At 36.2% G+C, this 11167-nt stretch overlaps 1 pseudogene; it reads left to right on the top strand.

Moving 5' to 3' along the window:
• Positions 1-3452: 3452 nt before the first annotated feature.
• Positions 3453-4081, top strand: LOC127687943 (60S ribosomal protein L19-like; annotated as a pseudogene).
• Positions 4082-11167: the final 7086 nt, after the last annotated feature.

The raw sequence follows: 11167 nt of genomic DNA, 5'->3' as shown, positions 1-11167 counted from the left end.
AGTTGCTGAAAAAGCATTTGACAAAATTCAGCATCCTTTCATGCCAAAATTTTTGTAAAGAACAGGAATTCAAGGCCCATACCTAAACGTAATTAAAGCAATATACAGCAAACCGGTAGCCAACATCAAACTAAATGAAGAGAAACTTGAAGCAATCCCACTAAAATCAGGGACTATACAAGGCTGCCCTCTCTCTCCATATCTTTTCAATATAGTACTTCAAGTCCTAGCTAGAGCAATTAGAGAACATAAGGAGGTCAAAGGGATACAAATTGGAAAGGAAGAAGTCAAATTATAACTATTTGCAGATGACATGATAGTATACTTAAGTGACCAAAAAACTCCACCAGAGAACTCCTACAGCTGATAAACAACTTCAGCAAAGTGGCAGGTTATAAAATCAATTCAAGCAAATCAGTTGCCTTCCTATACTCAAAGGATAAGCAGGCTGAGAAAGAAGTTAGGGAAATGACACCCTGCACAATAGCTACAATAATATAATGTATCTTGTGTGACTCTAAACAAACAAGTGAAAGATGTTTACGACAAAAACTTCAGGTTTCTGAAGAAGGAAATCGAAGAACTCAGAAAATGGAAAAATCTGCCATGCTCATGGATTGGCAGGGTTAATATAGTTAAAATGGCCATCTTGCCAAAAGCAATATACAGATTCAATGCAATCCTCATCAAAATCCCAACTCAGTTCTTCACAGAGTTGGAAAAAGCAATTCTCAAATTTATCTGGAATAACAAAAAACCCAGGATAGCTAAAACTATTCTCAACAGTAAAAGAACTTCTGAGGGTATTAGTATTCCAGACCTCAAGCAATACTACAGAGCAATAGTGTTAAAAACTACATGGTATTGGCACAGGGACAGGCAAGTGGACCAATGGAATAGAATTGAAGACCCAGAAATGAATCCACACACCTATGGTCACTTGATCTTCGACAATGGAGCTGAAAACATCCAGTGGAAAAAAGATAGCCTTTTCAACAAATGGTGCTGGCTCAACTGGAGGTCAGCATGCAGGTGAATGTGAATTGATCCATTCTTATCTCCATGTACTAAGCTCAACTCCAAGTGGATCAAGGATCTCCACATAAAACCAGACACACTGAAATCAATAGAAAAGAAACTGGGGAAAACCCTTGAGGACATAGGCACAGGGGCAAGTTCCTGTACAGAACACCAATAGCTTGTGCTCTAAGATCAAGAATTGACAAATGGGATCTCATAAAATTACAAAGTTTCAGTAAGGCAAAGGACACCATCAAAAGGACAAATTGGGAAAAGATCTTCACCAACCCACGTCTGATAGAGGGCTAATATCCAATATATACAAAGAACTCAAGAAGTTAGACCCCCAGGGAACCAAATAACTCTATTAAAAATGGGGTAGAAACCTAAACAAAGAATTTTCGCCTGAAGAAATTCGGATGGCCGAGAAGCACGTTAAGAAATGCTCAATATCATTAGCCATTAGGGAAATGCAGATCAAAACAACCCTGAGATTTCACCTCACACCAGTCAGAATGGCTAAGGTTAAAAACTCAGGAGACAGCAGGTGTTGGCGAGGATGTGGAGAAAGAGGAACACTCCTTCACTGCTGGTGGGATTATAAAATGGTACAACCACTCTGGAAATCAGTCTGGCGGTTCCTAAGAAAACTGGCCATGACACTTCTGGAGGACCCTGCTATACCTCTCCTGGGCATATACCCAGAGGATTCCCCAGCATGCAGTAAGGACACATGCTCCACTATGATCGTAGTAGCCTTATTTATAATAGCCAGAAGCTAGAAAGAACCCAGATATCCCTCAATGGAGGAATGGATACAGAAAATGTGGTATATATACACAATGGAGTACTATCCAGCAATTAAAAACAATGAATTCATGAATTATTTAGGCAAATGGATGTTACTGGAAAATATCGTCCTAAGCAAGGTAATGCAATCACAAAAGAATACACATGGAATACAGTCATTGATAAGTGGATATTAATTAGCCCTGAAGCTCTGAATACTGAAGATACAATTAGCATATCAAATGATTCCCATGAAGAAGGAAGAAGAGGGCCCTAATCCTGGAAAGGCTTGATCCAGCATTGTAGGGGAGTACCAGGACAGAGAAAAGGGAGGGGGAAAGACAGGAGAATGGATGGAGAGGAGAGGACTTATGGAACATATGTGGGGGGGACTGGGAAAGGGGAAGGCTTTTAGAATGTAAACAAAGAATATAGAAAATAAATAAAAAAATTAAAAAAATAAATTAAAAAAATTAAAGATATACATGTAAAAGAATTGTCTCCACAAAGCGTTTATATCCTTAAAGAATGAGTAGATGGAAGACAGCAAGATAAAAAAAAATAGGCAAAATTGTGACAAGAATTTTGAAAATATCAGCAGGATATAGACATGGAAACATTGCAATGGGGAAACTTTGAAAGTAAAGGAAATACTACATGAACAGAAAATGTACCATGCTGACTGAGAGAATCATGTTCAGAGAGTATGGGTAGACATGGGTACAGATATTAGGGAAATCAACATGATTCCAGAATCCATGTGTACCTACTTTAAGAACGTAAGTTGATTCGTTTGATGGGTGAAACATATTGTCCTTTTCATGCAATAATATCAAAGCTTACATAATATGTCTGAAATGTATTCAAGAAACATCTGGGGAAGTAGAGACTAATGATTTACTGAAAGAAGATTTTCTATGTCTGAAAACTGAAGTCAGGTATATAAAATCAGTTATACTGTGGCCTCTACTGTATTTACTTGAAGGAATTCATAATATACATGTTTAAAAATATAAATTATTATTTCATCTGCTCTAAAAAGCAATCTGGTAGTCAGAGTTCGATCAGTAATACTCACAGCATACCCTGCTAAACAGTCATAGGTCAGGAATATAGATCAGCAAATAGTGGCATTTATAACAAGGCAAAGCCATGCCAGTGAGCTGCAGAGTAGAGAGGGCACTGGAAATCATACATCCTCTGATAGTTTTTATGAGAGGTTTCAATAGTCTTGAGCATTTGAACACTCGAGAACCACCACTGCATTCCTCAACTAAGAGCACTGTTTGGAAGGCTTAGTCAGTGTGCCATTGTTGGAGGAGGGTTAAACGTGGAGGCAAACTTTGAGAGTTTAAACTAGCATGATTTTTGAGATTTTTTCCATCTATTTGTCTGTCTTGTCTGTCTGCCTGCTTGCCTGCCTGCTTATCTATTTACCATTTATCATATATCTTACGTATCTATGTCTGTCCGTCACTCTGTCTATCAATCTATCTATCTATCTATCTATCTATCTATCTATCTGTCTGTCTGTCTGTCTGTCTATCTTCTTCATCATCATCAATAATCATCATCATCACCATCAATTTTTTATTTATTTCTGTCCTCTCTTTTCTTTTTCTGCTTCATAATTGAAGTTCAAGATGTGGATCTCGCCTTTTCTTTTCGCTGCGGCATCTGCAGCATTGAGTACGCTCAGGCAACAGAAGAAGCTTGCCTCTAGTGTCCTCCACTGTGGGAAAAAGAATGTCTGGTTGGACCCCAATGAGACCAACGAAATCGCCAATGCCCACTCCAGTGAGCAGATCAGGAAGCTGATCGAAGATGGGCTGGTCACCTGGAAGCCTGTGACTGACCATTCCAGGGCTTGCTGCCGGAAAAACACCTTGGCCCGACAGAAGAGGGCAGGCATGTGGGCATAGGGAAGAGGAAGGGTACCGCCAACATTTAGATGCCCAAGAAAGTGACCTGGATGAGGATTCTATGCTGGCTTCTCAGGAGATAACGGGGATCTAAGAAGACTGACCGCCATATTTATCAGAGCCTATACCTGAAGGTCAAAGGAAAAGTATTCAAAAACAAGCGGATTCTCAAGGAGCACATCCACAAACTGAAGGCAGACAAGGACGCAAGAAGCTACTGGCTGACCAGGCTGAGGCTCCCAGGTCTAAGACCAAGGAAGCCTGAAAGCAAGTGTCGGGAGGAGCGCCGCCAGGCCAAGAAGGAAGAGATCATCTAGACTCTGTCCAAGGAGGAAGAAGCCAAGAAATAAAGCTTCCCTCATGTCTGTACATAGTGGCTCAGCTGTGGCCTCACGGGGATCAGTCATTAAAATAAAACAAGCCTTTGTCTGTTAAAAAATAAAATAAAATAAAATAAAATAAAATAAAATAAATAAAATAAAATAAAATAAAATAAAATAAGATGTGGATCTCAATTTCTTGGTCCATCTCACATACCTGCTACCTGTGAGCTACCATCATGGACTTTAATATTCTAAAACCGCAAGCTTTTTCTGTTTTAACTTTCTGTTTTAAGTTACATTGGTTAAGGTGTTTTGTCACAGTAACAGAAAAGTAGCTAGTAGAAATTCCTTTCTGTGTTTAATAGGATGAGACACACCTTTCCACCTGGGGCGATCGAGAACCATCACTGTGTTTGAGAATCTCGAGTTTGGTGAAGGATTGGTGATTTGGAAGGGGTGTGTGTTCCCTTTGCTCCCCTCCATCGTGTTTCTGTATGTGCAGAACTCACTTTGGATACATGGATGTCTTTAATGATAGCGTGTGAGAAAACTGAAATTTTCTATATCAGAGCAAAAACTTTAAGCATGTACCCTCATGCTTGAGTTCATGTTCTTTCTGCTCCACGGTAAAGTTAGATGTCACAATGATCTATTTCCCAAACCTGAGGTCTGACATTGTCAAACACCTGAGGCTAAGCGACACTGGCCAATTACATCAGTTGAGGCACTCCAGTAGAAAGCATAAGAACTAAGTGTTCCTGCCATGGTTGACTGAGAAAGGGGTGAATCGAATGTTAAAGAACTGGTCTTTTTTATTGTAATTAGGTCATGGATCTAGGTGAGCTGGTGAGGTTTAGATGAGGATATAGGTGAGGAGGTTGGTATGCTTCAATTGCTTTTAGGTTCAGTAATGGGATCAACACAATGACATAAAAATGGCAATGGAAGCTTCCCAGTTCCCTATCTTCTTGGATGTTTTTTCGTAAATGAGCAATTATTAGTTTCTATAATTTTTAGGCGAGTTTTATTTCAAAACTTATAAAATGAGTACTTTAAATCATTATTAGAATTTGTTTCCTTGATTATATGCTAATTTAAAAGATATCAAAAGTCTGAATCAAATTGTTTTGTTTATCTGAGAAATATAACCTGTTAATCTAATAGTTCTCACTTCTTTTTTTTTTTTTATTTTCAACTTCTAACAATGAAATAGAAAATGGAGAAAGTTATCATTTGGAATAAGTTCATCTCTCCTTTAAAAAAAATAAGTAACTTGCTTTAAGACATAATGAGTGTAGATTGCATTGTTTCTTGGTTTAAATTTCTACCACAAAATGTATTAAGCTTTACTTTAATTAGATGAAATAAGGCATTTCTAAATTGATGATAAATGTGGCTTTAAAGTGCATATGAAATTATGCTCATGGTAATTTGTTAAATTATTATGGAAATTTCACACTTCCACAGTAATCTGCTTAATTTGCATTTTATTTAATGTAAGAGTCCTGTCATAAATTCCACACTCTCTTTCCGTTTCCACTTTTTTTTCTTTTTTGCTCTGTTTGTTTTGTTTTTTGCTTTAACAGTGGCTGCACAGACAACTAACTACAGTAAGGAATTTTGATAATGCTGTGTCCCAAACTAAATCAAGGTAGGTTGGTGGATTTATTCAAACTCTTTTAAAACTTCATGCTGCATTATGTCCTTGGAATGCTTTTCAACTACTCCTTGAATTAATATTATTATTAATTAGCATGTCTTTTTAGGGCAGTCCCCATGCTTAATCATTTTTATAGCATAGTTGGAGTTTCTTCTCATTTTTTTCTTTCTATTCAGTTAATTAAAAACACACAGGCATAATCCACAAAAAAATGGTCTTCTGCTAATAATCCATCCTGTTGAAATGTATTTGATTGTTGAATGGCTTCTTTCAATTCATCTACCACTACCCATATAACGATTTCTTTTCATAAGCATTTCTCAAAGTAAGTATGGCTTTAAGGTGTTTTTCTGATTTGCATATTTTAGGTTGCTGAGTGGTCAATAACAATTTCAACTACAATTTTAATTTTTTGTGCTTTAGCTCTTACTATGACAACATTATACAATATTTTAAAGCTTGAAATAACCTTTTTAGTATGTTTTTAGAACAGTTCTACTTAGTAGACAAAGGGAATGATTAGATTGCCTCCCTGACATTTTAATGTTACAAAGAATACAGGCAAGAGTTAAAGCTCCTCATCTTACACTGATGTTTTAAATACTGAATTCTACTTTATTTAGCTCATTTTAGAGTAGGCTAGCATTTACATCACACAACATCAGCATCAGTAGTCTGTACGGTAAAATTGCATATCTAGCTCATGAGACATGTTCCCTCATTTAGCATTTTTGCATTTCCCTAGAGCTGTGCAATTTAATATTGGAGGGAGACATTAGTTACATATAGTTATTAGCAAAAATAAAATTTCATTTCCTCAGCTGCAAATGCTATATTTTAATATTATAACTTCAGTAGCTTCAGTTACTAAATACTATTTAATTGAAAAATGTAAGCATTAATCATTTTCATTATGACACGAATTTCACACAATATCTTGAACTAGAAACTTCCAGTCCCTACTCTGGGACTCAAATTCAAATTTAAAAAAGAGATAGAGAAAGCAAATTGAGTGAGCAAGAATTAAGTCCTAGAGGTGACATCTTTCAACTTTCATTGGCCAAAACTTGGAAAAACAGCTAAATGCAAGAGAATCTGAGGAAAAGTAGTTGAGGCGTTTTCAATAACCAAAGGCAAACTGATGGTGAACAACCCACTAGATCCTGAAGTTTTTGCTACAGCATTTTCTGAAAGAAGGGATGAGGACTCGATGCACTGCCAAGAGTACTCAGGAAGCCTGAATCAGGAGAAGTAATTGAATAAGAAACACAGACAGCTTGTAGTTAAGAAAATGCTGGTGTGGTTGTAAAACGTTCTTTACTTGGAAAGGATGAGGATTCTACAAGTTTGTTTCATGGTTAGGATGCGCAAACCACATCTGAGAAAGGTGATTAAAGCTATCAAAGTATCCCACTTCCCTGTGAACTTGTTTTTGTGAGAGTTTTATATGCCATTGTTTGTTATCTTAGGCAAATACTACGTAACTCTATAGCCACTGTTAGAGTAAAAATTTAATCAGAAGAAAATTTGTTTGCTTGAAGTGAATGAAGCTACTTTTCCAGTATGGCTTAAATATTCCACTAATATTGGTATCACCAAGGAGATGTTGGAATGTTTAATTACTTGTCCCACCTAAGGCAAACTGATTCAAAATACTCATTTTATCCAAAAAGTTTTCAAGTTTTGGTGAAAGATTGAAAAAGAAAATTATCTCTCATTGTCTAGCTTTTACCACACTGAAATTTTGTTTATATGATTGATTTTTATACATGCAAAAGGAAATGAATTATTTACTATGACCAAATAGAAAGTAAGATGAAGAATTGTTAAGAACAGTTTTTCAATATAATGTCTTATTGACTATCAGTCAACGAACAGACAGTGAGAAAAAAAAAAGAATTTTATTACTTCCAATGGCTGAAATAGATGAAAATGTATCAAATTCATGATTTTCCATTTATAATGTTGTTACCTTATTAGTCCATTTTAAGGAGAGTTGAATAAACACAAAGAAAAATATACTCTACTTTTACTAGATCCCTTACAAAACATAATTAATGAGTATAATGTGTAGGTTTGGAAAACAGAAGATAAATTAATTTTAATATCAATAATGTGCTTATTTTCTTTTCTTGTCCTGAATTTATGAAAACTTGGGGCATAAATAAATTTATGAGAACATGTTCTTTGATACCTAAATTTATATTTTTCAATATTCCCAAAACTTGATTGTTAAAACAATGTTAAATTTAAAATAGATTTAAAAATCACTTTTCCCAGAATTAAGTTCTGGGAAAATTTTTTACAATAAACATGTAGGTTAAGATGCAATATAAAATGAATATAAAATTATATTATAAAATTCTTGCTTTTGTTTTATAGTCTGAGACATGGTTTCTCTGTGTAGCCCTGACTGTCTTGGAACTCTAGCTACAGACAAAGTTGATCTCAACCTCCTAGATCCTCCTGCCTCTGCCTTACCAGTGTTGGGATTAAAGGTGTGTGACACCACCTGGTTTTAAAATATGTATAATAAACATGTAGGTTAAATAGATGGTAAATATTCTTCGGATATACTCTTTTAAAAGTATATTCATAATACTAGTTTAATTTAAATAAAATTTGTCACAACTGCATTAAAGAACTTTTCTAAAATAGGAACTTTATTATTTTTTTTTCTTTCAGAATTGGACAATATTAAGGTCATGGGCCCTGCTATTATAAATGCATTCTTGATCAAAAAAAATTTGCTTTAATCTAAAAAAATTCTTAATTGGGTATCCAACATTATTTTTCAGGGGCACACACACACATACATGTACGGACACACACACATGTGCACACACACAGACAATACACACACACACACACACACACACACACACACACACACACAGAGTTTTTCTATTTTAGTTCCATGATCACTGATAATTGGTGAACCACATCTCTATGTAGGTACACGGAGAAAGAAAACATTGAGATCAATTTGTTTTTTCACTCTGAGAATGTGAGTGAATTCTAGTAAATTTTCAAAAAACTAATCACTATTTGATGTCATTTGTCCAAACCTTGAGGCTGCCTCTACAAAATATCTTCTTTGTAGTGTCAGAGACTATATTTATTCTCTTTATCTGACATCCATCTCCTGATACTATGATTTCATGAATATCTGGAGAATCTCCTTGCTGTATAATATCATCTCTACTAAATAATATTTTTTCCTCCCACGTGTATGACATACAGTTTCTAAAGTAATTTATATGAGACATTATATATAATAAAGAATGAGCTTTCTAATGACAAATTTAACTATTAATATTCTCAGGTATGTGTCCTCTAAATTCATTTTGAGTACTATAATTTGTCAGCCATTCCATTTTGTTGTAGAGAACAATCTATCTTAGAACAAATTGTATAGCATTGCTTGAAAACTTAATTATTAAGTAAACTACATGTTTATAGGAGACTAAATGCTGACTGCTAAATTCCAAGAGAAATGCCATCAGAAAAGCAAAAGGAGGTTATGACTAGAGACCCAAAAGGAAGATGTAAATGTGAAAATGAGGGAAGGCATTAGATTCCTGAAGCTGTAAGCCAGGAAATGCTACATTCTATAGGAATCACCAAAATGTGAAAGGCAAAAAAGGATATTCCATGGAGCATTTGTATAACTTGACTCTGTCAATCCTTCCATTCGATTTCTTATCTCCAGAACTGCTAGAGAGTAAATTCTGTCTGCTTTAAGCTAGTAAGTTTTCAGTAGCTTAACACCAGTCCTGAGAAATTAATGTATTGCTATTCTAAGTAATTTCAAAATCCGTGTGTATATGCATGCATGTGTCTATCATAGTCCAATATGTTGAAAAGTTTGACTCCATTCTATGCAATGCTTGGTGATCCAGACTTTATCTGTCACATGACTGGAATTCCTAAGAAATGAATCATACACATTTTTAAAACCATATTTTGAAAAAGTGTAAAAATTTTCTCATGTGTAGACTAAAACAATAAGAACTCAATTAAGTATCCTAAACCTAATCAGAAGGGTTCATGAACAGTATGCTCTTTCCTGTGTCTGGAATGAAAGAGTATTTTCATTTCCCTAGGAAATCTGGGCATGACACTTGTGGAGGACCCTGCTATAGCACTCCTGGGCATATACCCAGAGGATTCCCCGGCATGCAATAAGGACACATGCTCCACTATGTTCATAGCAGCCCTATTTGTAATAGCCAGAAGCTGGAAAGAACCCAGGTCTCCCTCAATGGAGGAATGGATACAAAAAAATGTGGCATATTTACACAATGGAGTACTATTCAACCATTAGAAACAATGAATTCATGAAATTCTTAGACAAATGGATGGAGCTGGGGAACATCATACTAAGTGAGGTAACCCAGTCTCAAAAGATCAATCATGGTATGCACTCACAGATAAGTGGATATTAGCTTAGAATACCCACTTGGAATACACAAGACATAATCCACATATCAAATGATGTCCAAGAGGAACGGAGGAATGGCCCCTGGTTCTGGAAAGACTCAGTGCAGCAGTATAGGGGAATCCCAGAACAGGGAAGTGGAAAGGAGTGGATAGGGGAATAGGGGGAGGGAAGAGGGCTTATGGGACTTTCGGGGAGTGGGGAGCCAGAAAAGGGAAATCATTTGAAATGTAAATAAAAATATATCAAATAAAAAGAAAGAAAGAAAGAAAGAGTATTTGGTAAATACTAAACATTTTCTTTCCCCAAATTAACCCGTCTAAAATGGAACTTCTGCTGTGTTTTTAACTGTATTATTATTATTATGGATGTTTTTATTTACATTTCAAATATTATCCCTTTCCTGGTTTCCCATCCGCAAACCCCCATTCCATCCCCCTCCTCCTGCTGCTTTTATGAGCATGTTCCCCCAACCACTTACCCACTCACTCCCACCTCATTTCCCTGCACTGTGGCATCGAGCCTTCACAGTGCCTTCACTAAAGGCCTCTCCTCCCATTGATGCCAGATAACGCCATCCTGTGCTATATTTGCGTCTGGAGCCGTGGGTCCCTCCATATGTACTCTGTGATTGGTGGTTTAGTCCCTGGGAGCTCTGGGGTGTCTGGTTGGTTCATATTGTTGTTCTTCCTATACGGTTGCAAACCTGTTCAACTCCTCTAGTCTTAACTTTTATACATTAAACCACTTGATATTTCCAGAAAGGCAGAGATCCTGTAAGTTCATCTAGTCACTACCCCCAACTACAACTAGAATCTTCAGAGGCATTGTCTTTTTCACAAGCTGAACAAATGAAGTTTACTTATCTGACCTCTACTCTCAAATCATCATAGGTATCACAGATTTTTCTTATGAAAAGGGCAGGAAGGAGACCACACAACACATATAAGCACAAAAAGACTGACAGTCTTTGGAAAAGTGTTGAGGAGGAGAAGGGTTTTACTTGATTAGA

This window comes from Apodemus sylvaticus, chromosome 6 (genome assembly GCF_947179515.1).
Source record: "Apodemus sylvaticus chromosome 6, mApoSyl1.1, whole genome shotgun sequence".
In the NCBI taxonomy this organism is placed as follows: domain Eukaryota; kingdom Metazoa; phylum Chordata; class Mammalia; order Rodentia; family Muridae; genus Apodemus; species Apodemus sylvaticus.
Note: the sequence above shows the minus strand (reverse complement) of the source record. Positions and strands in the feature narration are given on the sequence as shown.